Source organism: Neltuma alba, unplaced genomic scaffold (assembly GCF_004799145.2).
Source record: "Neltuma alba isolate B1F8T4 unplaced genomic scaffold, ASM479914v2 tig00010675_pilon, whole genome shotgun sequence".
Classification (NCBI taxonomy): domain Eukaryota; kingdom Viridiplantae; phylum Streptophyta; class Magnoliopsida; order Fabales; family Fabaceae; genus Neltuma; species Neltuma alba.
In genome coordinates this window covers 84,156-94,854 of record NW_021635517.1, presented here as the reverse complement: position 1 = coordinate 94,854, position 10,699 = coordinate 84,156, and the positions used below count along the sequence as shown (strand labels likewise).

General features: G+C 32.3%; 1 pseudogene; it reads right to left on the bottom strand.

Moving 5' to 3' along the window:
- Positions 1–6,557: 6,557 nt before the first annotated feature.
- LOC114758213 (L-ascorbate oxidase homolog) lies at positions 6,558–8,342 on the bottom strand (annotated as a pseudogene).
- Between the last annotated feature and the right edge of the window lie 2,357 nt (positions 8,343–10,699).

Sequence of the window (10,699 nt, the reverse complement as noted above, 5' to 3'; positions counted from 1 at the left end):
ATCAATAACATTATGACTCATCCAACACAATTTTTCATATGAGGAATTCAAATATGCAAATCAGATTTTTCAAAAATAAACTCCTTCCCCATGAACAGTAGCTAGTCAAATAAGGGTATTTATTTCCAAAAATTCTATTTTTGATTCCAATGATTTTAAACACTTTCCAACAACATATCCCTACACAAAAATACATTCTAAACCCATTGGAATTATCAAATCAAGCTAAAATATTTGCTTCTGTATGAACAGTAGCTGGGGCCGAAACACACATATAAACACTAGGTGGATTTTTCTTCCAAAAACCAATCCATACACCACTTATACATGCTTATTCCATGTGGTTGTTTAAGGTTTCTATCCTTCCCTAAACCTTCCATGGTCCACTGAAATTTGGGCAGCATTTTCCTTAATTTTTCAAGCCAAAAACCTCACTAACTAAGCTTGAAACTTAGGAATAGGAAGGCATAAGCATACCTTAAGGTTTCCTTGAGGTAGGTTGAATGATTCCTTGTCCAAAACCCTTGAGAATTTTTGGTTGGTTAGTGCTGGAAACAAAGTGACAGAACCTCTCCTTGTTTTTCTATTTTTCCAACATTTATTTGTATTTTAAGGGGGGTCATTTATAGGCAAATAAATTGCCAATTTTTCTCTAAATTTTGGACACATAAATGGCAGAAAAATGGAGTGAGTTGGTAGCCATCAAGTGCCACTTAGCTTTAGATTCAACCATGTGTCCCAACTCTAGAATTTTCTAGCAATTATCTTTTAATTTTGTATTTATTTTAATTAATATGTGGAGTGACCAGCAAGCAAAAAAATTGGGCCCTTATTGGGATCAATGTGGGCTCCACAAATGGCTTGGACTATTCCAAAAAGATGGCCCACAGTCCAAAGAAAATCCCAAACCAAATTGGAATTTATCAGTTACTATTCACTAGTAACATTCCAATTTTTTTAGACCTCAAAAATTCATTGCTCTCCATGATAATTTACCTTTTAATATTAGAACATAATCTAAAAATTTTCAGAATTTTTTACCACCTCTAGGTGTTTATTTGAATTTTCTTCTATTAGGCCCCTTATCAATGTCACCGTAGGGAATAAATTTCCTAAAATTAATTTCTGAGCTTGCAAGACCTAAAACCAATTTTATAAATTCAAGTAAATATTTAGATGATTTATCCATCATTTTTCTAGATTTATTGAGGCCTCTAACTAATTAAAATAATTATTTTCCTATGATTTTCTAATTTTTTCTGAAAAACGTCCATTTACAAGAATTTTGTAATAATTTATTTTACACATAATTCCACCTTTCAAGCTTCAGCTAAGTTTTCAAAACCTCTAATTTACACTTTTTCTATTTTTCAGGAATTTTCTAGAATTTTTCTTAATTTTTTCCGTTTTGCTCTTCCTATACTAATAATTAAGAAAATGCCATCCCGGATCTTATCAGGGTTTCACATCAAAAGTTGTTTCATCTCCTCATCTAGTTTCTATATTGACTCTCATCCCAATTTTTAATTCTCTATATCCGGGTGATGTAATTTTTCTGGAGTGTGACACAAAGTTATCTGGAAGGATACAAACTTGGAGGAGGCCACATGGGAGAAGGAAGATGAGATGAGGAGCAAGTATTCAGTGCTCTTTACATAAAGTAGGTGTTAAATTTTGGAGAAGAAGAAATTTATTTAAGGGAGAAGGAAATGTAACATCCTGGAAATCTTAACCCTGAAAATAAGGGTATTAAATAGATCAAGGCTAATTAAGGTGGAGGGGAAAACTAGTTAGTATAAGGTTGAATTTAAAATTCAGATAGTGGATGGACTGATATTTCAAATATCAGTCAAGGAAAGATTTAATTGGGAATTCAAGTTAGAAATTCTCAAAAATTCCCAGAAAATCATGAAAAATAGAATAAGGGTCAAGGAATTATTGGAAGGAAAATAAATAAATATAAAATTTTCTTTATCTATAGGAATTTTTGGTTACACCAAGAGTAACCAAAAGTTAATTATAAAAAATATTTGGAGACCTCAAAATTCTAGAAAAAATATGAAAAAATACCTTGGAGGATTATAATTATAATAATTTATAAAATTATCCCAGACTTTGATTGATTGGCTTTAATAATATTTAAAGCATAATTATCATAGGTAGAGGGCTGATTTGGAAAAAAATAAATTTAGAGAATTCCTGTGGGAATTAAATTCTAAGAAAAATCATGGAATTTTTTATACTAAGAGAAGACCAATGGTGAGGGTGTTATGTGATATATAACTCTATGCATATAATGCCTTAGCTTATGATATATTGAGTGTTATGAATGAGAAGTATGTTAGGTCCTTTCCATGGCATGTGCATTAAGTGAAAGTAGATATTAGCAAATCCATTTGGCATAAAATACTTTCTTGTGTGACATTATGGATCAGATGCTATGCTACTATGATTCCTATGAATCTTAGCCCAGGTTTAACAACAACTAGGGCCTTCTTCATCACAAGAAAAGGGTAAGGAGTGGCTATGCATGAAGAAATTATATTTACAATGACACTTTATGGTTTATCCATTTCATGTATTTATGCGGATAAATGTAAATCAATATTTTGTGGATGACTTATGTGACAACTTTATCTGATTAATGGTAAAGTATGCTGTGAAAATCATTTGTGTGGTTGATTGAATGGTATAAGAAGTTAGAGCTTCATTATGCAAAGGATAAGTAGTTAGGGATACAAGTCAACCATTTGGAACAAAGTTTTGACTGACGTGGATCTGAGTAATCGTGTAAGTTAATTCATGAAACTTTTCAGATCAATAGATCTTATTTTTCTCTTTAAAATGAATGGTAATATGCCTCAAACGAATAATTGTGCAAGAAGATATGCCTATCCAAATTTAGGCAAAAATAGTGAAAAATTAAAAATGACCAAATGAACAGTACTTTTTGGAAATAAAACTAGGCTCGAATTTAAAGAAATTCATCTAGAATTATTTTTTCTCAAAATATATTCCAAAGAGCTTCCAATTGAACTTGGATCACTTAATTTTGATGTTTTATAAATTAATTATGAATTTTAAAGTTTGTCCAATTTATGGGTTGCTATGAATAATAACCCATGAGCAAGATTTTTTTCAAAGTCCAATTTTTCAAACCTTTGGCTATCAAAGTATTATCTAAGTTAAAGAAACTTAGGAATTGAATCTAAATCCTCATTATATATATATATATATATATAGATATGTTCCTACTCAAACCTTAGAAAAATCCTTTCAAGCTAGAATTTTGAGTAACAGTTGAAAGTCTTAGAGGGGAGTTAGAGAGTAGAACTTTTGTGAGTAGTTTTACTCTAATACTATAGAGATAATTTTTTAATTTCATTTGTAGATATAAGTCATATTGTGGCATTTTGAGTTTGGGCCTTGTTTATATTTGATTGTTAGCTAAGAGACTAGGTAACTGAATTTCGATCAATTGCTGTGTTCAGATATAAGTTGGTGAGGGTTTTTATAACTAAATTCTTTTATATGAAATTTTATTTGCATAAACTGTCTTGTGGGATACTGTTTTGAAGGTGACTGAATAGAGTGAGTTTGGCTTTGGAATATGATACTTGAGTTAAAATTTTGATGAGTAATGTTCCTGAAATGTGTATATCTACTTGAATATTTTGAATCAAGTACATTTGGGATGGGTTGTGGAGGAGATGATTGGAGTTAACTTGATCGGTATACTTGCCATGTGGTATTGGCTTTCATATTAAGCTCTATAGTTGGCTACTATTGTTGTCCAACCTATTCTTCCAAGGACTACGACACCCTGCTAGTTTTTCGAGGGGGGACCATAGTCTACTAAGTGCTATGTGGTCTTTGACCAACTCACATCACTCGTGAGTAGCCAGTCTAATAGAAAGAATTTAGCCCATGGATTCAGTCGGTTGGAAATAAGAAGGATATGAGGGTGGATTTGGGTTTAGGCATTGCATATGATATGAAATCTTCATTGATATTTATGTATACTTCAAATTACTGAAAAGTACATTGTCTGTATGATATATCAATTGCATGAGGTTGGCCGAAATATTTAACTTATATAGTCATCATATGAGTATAACTGTTAAATAAATATTTATTGATTTATTAACTCTATATTATCTCACCTAACACCTCACTAGCCCTGCTTGTATGTGTGATAGGTAGGGATTTAGTTTTTGAGACATTGTCTCACCCTTATTGTTTAATATTTTCCAGGTGAAAGCTTTAGAAGAGGAACATCAAGGAGGGCTTAGGAGGAGTAAAGCTAAATTAGCGACCTATAGCACCTTCTCAATTTATGAGTTGTTATTTTTGTATATTGCCACCTTAGGACAAATTGTATTAATTGATTCATGTATTATCGTGTTTTTGTATTCTTATATTTTTTCTGTTGTGGCATACATGCTGATAATTGGCTAAAGGCCTAGGATTGCATGTGATATTATAAGATATGGATGAGACTTAATTCTTACTATTTTAGTTTAGGAGCTATGTAATATGTTATCTTATAACTATGTTAGATGAAATTGATCCTTTCTAACATGGTTAGCATATGAATGAGTCAAAAAAGTTCTTTCATCCATGACCGTGTATATGGTTAGGTTCTACTTTTTTCTCTATCATGGAAACATTATTACATAGTGAGCTGGTTTATATGACCATGATAAATTTGAGTATGTTGCTAGCATGGTTTCAATTTTGAAAGTTAGTCTTAAAAAAAGTAAGCTATTAGTTTATTTAGGAAAGTTGTTTCAAAAACAAATGGTACATACACAAAGGATTTTAAGAAAATAAATTTATAGGATACTTATATAAGTAGGAGAATGTCGTTTATCATAATCTATTCAAATCATTTTTTTTTACATAGAATAATTTATTAAATTTTATTATGGTAGCTATTTTTTTCAATAATGTGGCTTGTTTTTACTAATTATAAATAGTTTTCATCAAATATATAAAACACATATAGATAATATAACATAATATAATATAATACATATATAATTAAATTATATATCTTTCAATGTTAATTAAAAATTTAAATTTAAAAATATATTTATGAAAAAAATTATTTATGATTTAAAATTCAAAATTAGTGTCATTGAAAATTAATATTATATTAAAATATTTTTTAAAAAATAAAAAATTGTAAAATAAATAGTAAAACAAATATTTAAAAAATTTTGTTATAAAAATGTTATGATAAAATTACCATATAGTTTATTTTTAGTTTTTAATAATATGTGTATATGTATATATACTTGTTTGTGTAAAAGAGTATTATATATTTAATTTTTCATAATAAGTTAGTAGGTTCATTACAACTCAACAGGTAAAGCCGCGTGCGTGCATAGATGAGGTCTAAGTCGTAGAGAGTCACTTTAAGGAGGAAATTATGTAATGGTGACATGTGTGGCAAGTGGAGGTGAGATGGCAGTGACACATGGTGGGGGAGGTGAGGTGGCAGCAACACATGGAGGTGGGGACTGGTAGAGGAATCACGTGGCATTTAAAATTTTTAAAAAATTGGGTTAGCGATGAAAAATTTGTGACAAAATTTTTTTGTTACTAATTAGTGACAGATTAGCGACGAAAAATTTCTGTCAATAATTAGCAACAGAAAAATCCCATCACTAATCCATCGCTAATCCAATTAGTGATAGAAGAATTAGCAACGGAATACATTCTGTCACCAATTCCATCGCTAAATAAAATTTCGTTGCCAATCACATGTTTTTTTGTAGTGACACACAATAATGCTCCCTATCTTTTTGCCCAAAAATGTAGATTTTAAATTACCCAAGTAAAAAAACTAAAATTTCCATAACAGTTGTGTTGTCCATGGAGTTTCTTTTCCTTTCATCTTGAATTCAAAAACTTCATTAATTTAAAGTTTGATTTCTAATAATTAAAATATATACAACACAAAGATCATGTGAAAAAACAAAATATAACTTAGAGCAGACAGAGGTATGCTACAACAGTTTTTATTCTAATGTATAAAAGTTGAACTGCATGTTTGAATTAGAAGCAATTCAAATCTCAGTAATAGAATAGAGAGAAACAATTACTCACAAGACAAATCAATCATATCAATGAAGGATTCAGAGTTTACCAAGAATTCTGCTGAAATAAGTCGATAAACCATACACAATGAAATCATAATTGTCTCCGTTAATTTTACAAAGCAAATTTACTAGTGAAAAAGAATGAAGAGACACTCTTCTAATAGAGGTTTTTCAAGGGTAACTATTATTTTCCATAATTTCTTTCAACAATTATCTTTCCTTTCCTATCTATTTTTTTTTTAATTTGCCCCTTTTTGTGGACAAAATCTGTTGTCGACCATCAACTAAAAGAATAGTAACTTGACAAATTATATAATGGAAAGGCATTAATCAATAAACGAATATTAATTCAGGGTTGATTGTTAGAATATTACAACATTCCCCCTGCTTTCTTTCTCAAAAGTCAATCAGATGGCACAAGAGAAACAATAATGATAAGGAAAGTTGTAATTAGGAGTTATATGGTGGAGGCATGGGCATATCCTTAACTATGCCACAAAGCATAGTTGCGTTTTGAAGGTTGTATTCATCTCTGAGAGATCGCTCTGGGGACAAAACGCTAACATAGAGTTGTTGGCCAAATAGTGGTTCTCAGCTAACTCTGACCTCAAGTTCCACATTCCACAATTATCAAATGTGAGCATTATGGCTGCCCAACAATTTGGGAAGACTTGGATGGTGTGCCTGCTCACAGCATCGAGGAGGTTATATTTATAGTTCTTCCTCTCTCTTGGGGCCCATCTCCCAGGCTCGGTGCTGCATCATCACACAAGCAAATTAATCAGTCAACTTCTACAAACATGTAATTAATGCAAAAGGGTAGAATATATATATATATATATATCATATATGCAAAATGAAAAAATGGAATACTAACGCCACAGCGAAGAAAGAATATCCGTCCAAGTTATAAGATTGCATGCTCTTTCCGTGGTTTTCAATGATAATCTCAACGAAGGTACGGATGTGATATTTATGACATTGGGTTGGATGGTAAGGCTATCCAAATTGGCTGGTGGTTCATCAGAGATGATGTTATACTTGAAGACTTTGTTGGCAACTCCAAAGTATTCAGCTAACTTGAAAGGGGTGTCACCATCAATATGCGAAACCCCATTAAGGGCATATCGATTTTTGCCTTGAACCTTACTGCTTGATCCTACCAATATGATAGTACGAGTGATTTCGATTTGACCGTATTTGTAAGACCCTTGAGGATTAGGCCTAGCCGCACTCGCAGTAAGGTTCCAACGGAAAGAACGGAATTGGTTAATAGACCAAGCAATGCCAACAGGTGCCTCGGGGATCTCTGGTGAGGCAGATCCTTTGCCATTTTCATAGCGAACAATTCCTTTACCAGTAAGAATAGTCTTAGTAAAGCGAGTGGAAGCCACAAGGTAGTAATCCTTAGGCGCTTGATCGGCAGTGACAAGAACGGTAAAGCATTGGCCGACATGTACATCAAGAGAGTTATAAATGTTCTGAACAACATGAGATCCCTCTGTCTCAACGAGCTTCATGCCATGGCCTTGGATCCTGAAGTTTAGAGAATTCTTACTCCCAGCATTGCAAATTCTATATTTGTATGTCTTACCAGGCTTCATGGTGAAAAGTGGCTCGTCGCTTCCATCACCCTTCGCCGTTTTGCCGTTGATGATCACACCGGCAGGCCTGCCAATAGATCGCCCACTATCCAAGAGCTTTAGAAGTGTGGCGTGCTTCTTAGTGTACCAATCACCAATGAGAACATTGAACTCATCCTCAGGATCTGGGTATGGAACTGGAATCAATAGACGACTAAACACACGAATGATACCATAACCACCTACAGCCCTATGCATGGATGTGGTGGGATAATAGAAGAACGTTCCGATTTGATCTTAATTTGGAAACGATAGGTGAAGTTGGTTCCTGGAGGGATAGGGCATTGGGATCCTAATGTACCATCCATCCATGAATTCTTCCTATGTTGGACCCCACTCCAGGTGAAAAGCACAAAGGCTCATCAAGCTTGTTAAACACATTCACAACGATGTTATTGTTGGATGAGCAGTTAATTTGTGGCCCAGGAAATTGGCCATTAATGAGAATTACTTGTTGTGGAACTCCAAGAGGAGATAATGTCCCATATGTTACATTCCATGTGTAGAATACATAAGGGTCTTCACCCATCACAGTAGACATTGTCCCTGCCAGGAGGCATATCAGAAACAAGAACATCTTTCCATGACCCATGCTCAAATGTTGTCTCCTCCCAAAAAAAATCAACCCTTATCTATTACTCTCTCCCACTTTATATTAATTCTTTCTATGAAGCGGAAGAAAGTTCTTCCCCTTGTCTCAATTCGCCGACGCGTAACTTGTATATATAGTTTGTTCAATTATTATTTTTTGTTGTGTAGTAAGCATTTTAAAGAATCCACATATAGGTTTATCCCTAAACTTAGTAAACCTTTTCAAAATAGGTGCATGTCTATCTGGCAATCGTTGTGTTCAAAACCACTCATTCCTAGTCGCCAGTTTCACCATCTCCTTTTTGACCTTTCTAAATTTTACCAGCTTGATGAAATGAATATAAGCCAAATGGCATGTTCAAAAGTAACCAGATCCGAACTTTGACTATAAGTTCCTTAGAACCTCAAATTCATAACAAACAAATAAACGTCAAGTCAAATTGTTTTGTTATTAAGATGTGGTCTTACTCTATTCCTCCGTTTTCTTATCTTTCGAATATTTTTCTTGTAAAAAAAATTCAATTCATTAATTTCCTGTATGTATGTTTTGACTACTATTGTAACATAAAATGTGAAATATAAATTTTAGATAAAAATTTAATTAATTAATTCATTTCATTTCATTTTTTTAATCAAGTTTCTGTAACTTTTTTAAATTTTGTAACTGTGAGCTATTGTCCCTACACTCATTTTTAATTAAGGGATAATGTGGATGATGACTAAGTGGCATGTGGATTTCTACAAAAGACGAAATAAAAGAGGTTTTTTTAAAATGACGAAATAAAGTTTGTTTATTGTTCAATATAAAAATGAAAAATTATTATACTCATATATTATCTCCTTAATATATAGTCCATAATTTGGTTGATTTTAATTTTATTTAGATCCATACAGCAAAATTAATTCTGGAATATCTGTAACGCTTTGCTTAAGGTTCACTTAGCAAAGTTATTTGGCCATTTAAGAATTCAAAAACTTTAACTTCAGATGGGCATTATTCCTTTTATTAGAATGGGATTTTTTTAAAAAAATTAAAAATTCATAGCTAATTCAGTATAGCTGAAAAAAAATAATGGTTCAAAACTCTAATCTGACATCTTGAGAAACTATTTGCTATAAAATAAAGACCCGGGTTAACTGCAGTCCCATTTGATCCAGAAGGTTGCCTAAATCTAAACAGGACACTGGGATTTTCGCTGAATTTTCAGAAATTTCTAGAAATTGACCCAAATTTAAAAGGTTATATTTTTATTCCACACATTCAATAATTATAAAATATTTCCCGTTTTAAAACTCAAGATGAGTACTATTTTAATACCAAATTCATAATCTAGATTGAAAAATTGCCTTGTTTCTAAACAGTCACAAAAGTAATAACCAAGCTAAGTTTTCATGCATTTTGGCCGCGATCATTACAATGGCACTAATCTTGACTGGTGCTAATTAAGCTCTCCGGCTCCTCCTTATGGAGTTTAATTATATGCCCATACATATTAAATTAACATAAGCATATTAAGCTACTAACCATACAAAGTAACCACAAAATATCAAAATAATAACAATTACCAAGCCACCACTTCTTCTATTCCTCCATTTGCTTCGCTTTGCCCTTAGATGTATTGGCTCATGCTGTTGGTATTTGGAGAAAAGGGATGAGATTTGAGAAAATTTTAGTAGCAAAAATCACATTTCAATGTACAAATATAATGCATAGCTAAACCAAGCATGTAAACATCCACCACAGAATAACTCTTTACAGATAACTAAACTAAATAACTGACTAATGCACATGGACACCAGTCTTATGAACTACTCAAAACAACATATAAAATCAATTTAGTCTTGGGTTCCCACAATAATCAAGGCAACACTTAAGGACTCAACCTTTTAACCATAATATCAAAAAAAATATGGGCAATAAACCCATAATATAATTTGAGCATAAATATCCAAGTCCACAACCTCAAAGGCCAAATTAACACAAGTAGCGGAGAGAACTTGAAATAGAGCGCTAAAATCCATCAACAAAGGAATTAACAAAAATAATGATTTAATGTCCTAGGGTCATAGCAAATAGAAATAATCAAATGACTCAATATGTACTCGAGAAGTATAAAAGCCACTAGCTCACTCCTCTGGTACCTTCCCTTGCTCCCTATGCGATTTGTATTAAATAATTTGGGTGAGCACTAACGTCTCAATAATCCAAAGTTCAACCATACACACACAACTATTACACAAGTAATTCATATTAGCTATGTAAATAAGTACTGCAACAGCTTAACTAATCACTAACAGATGATATAACTAATTTCATAATATATCATGTTCACATGTAATGAAATGCTTCCTACCTTA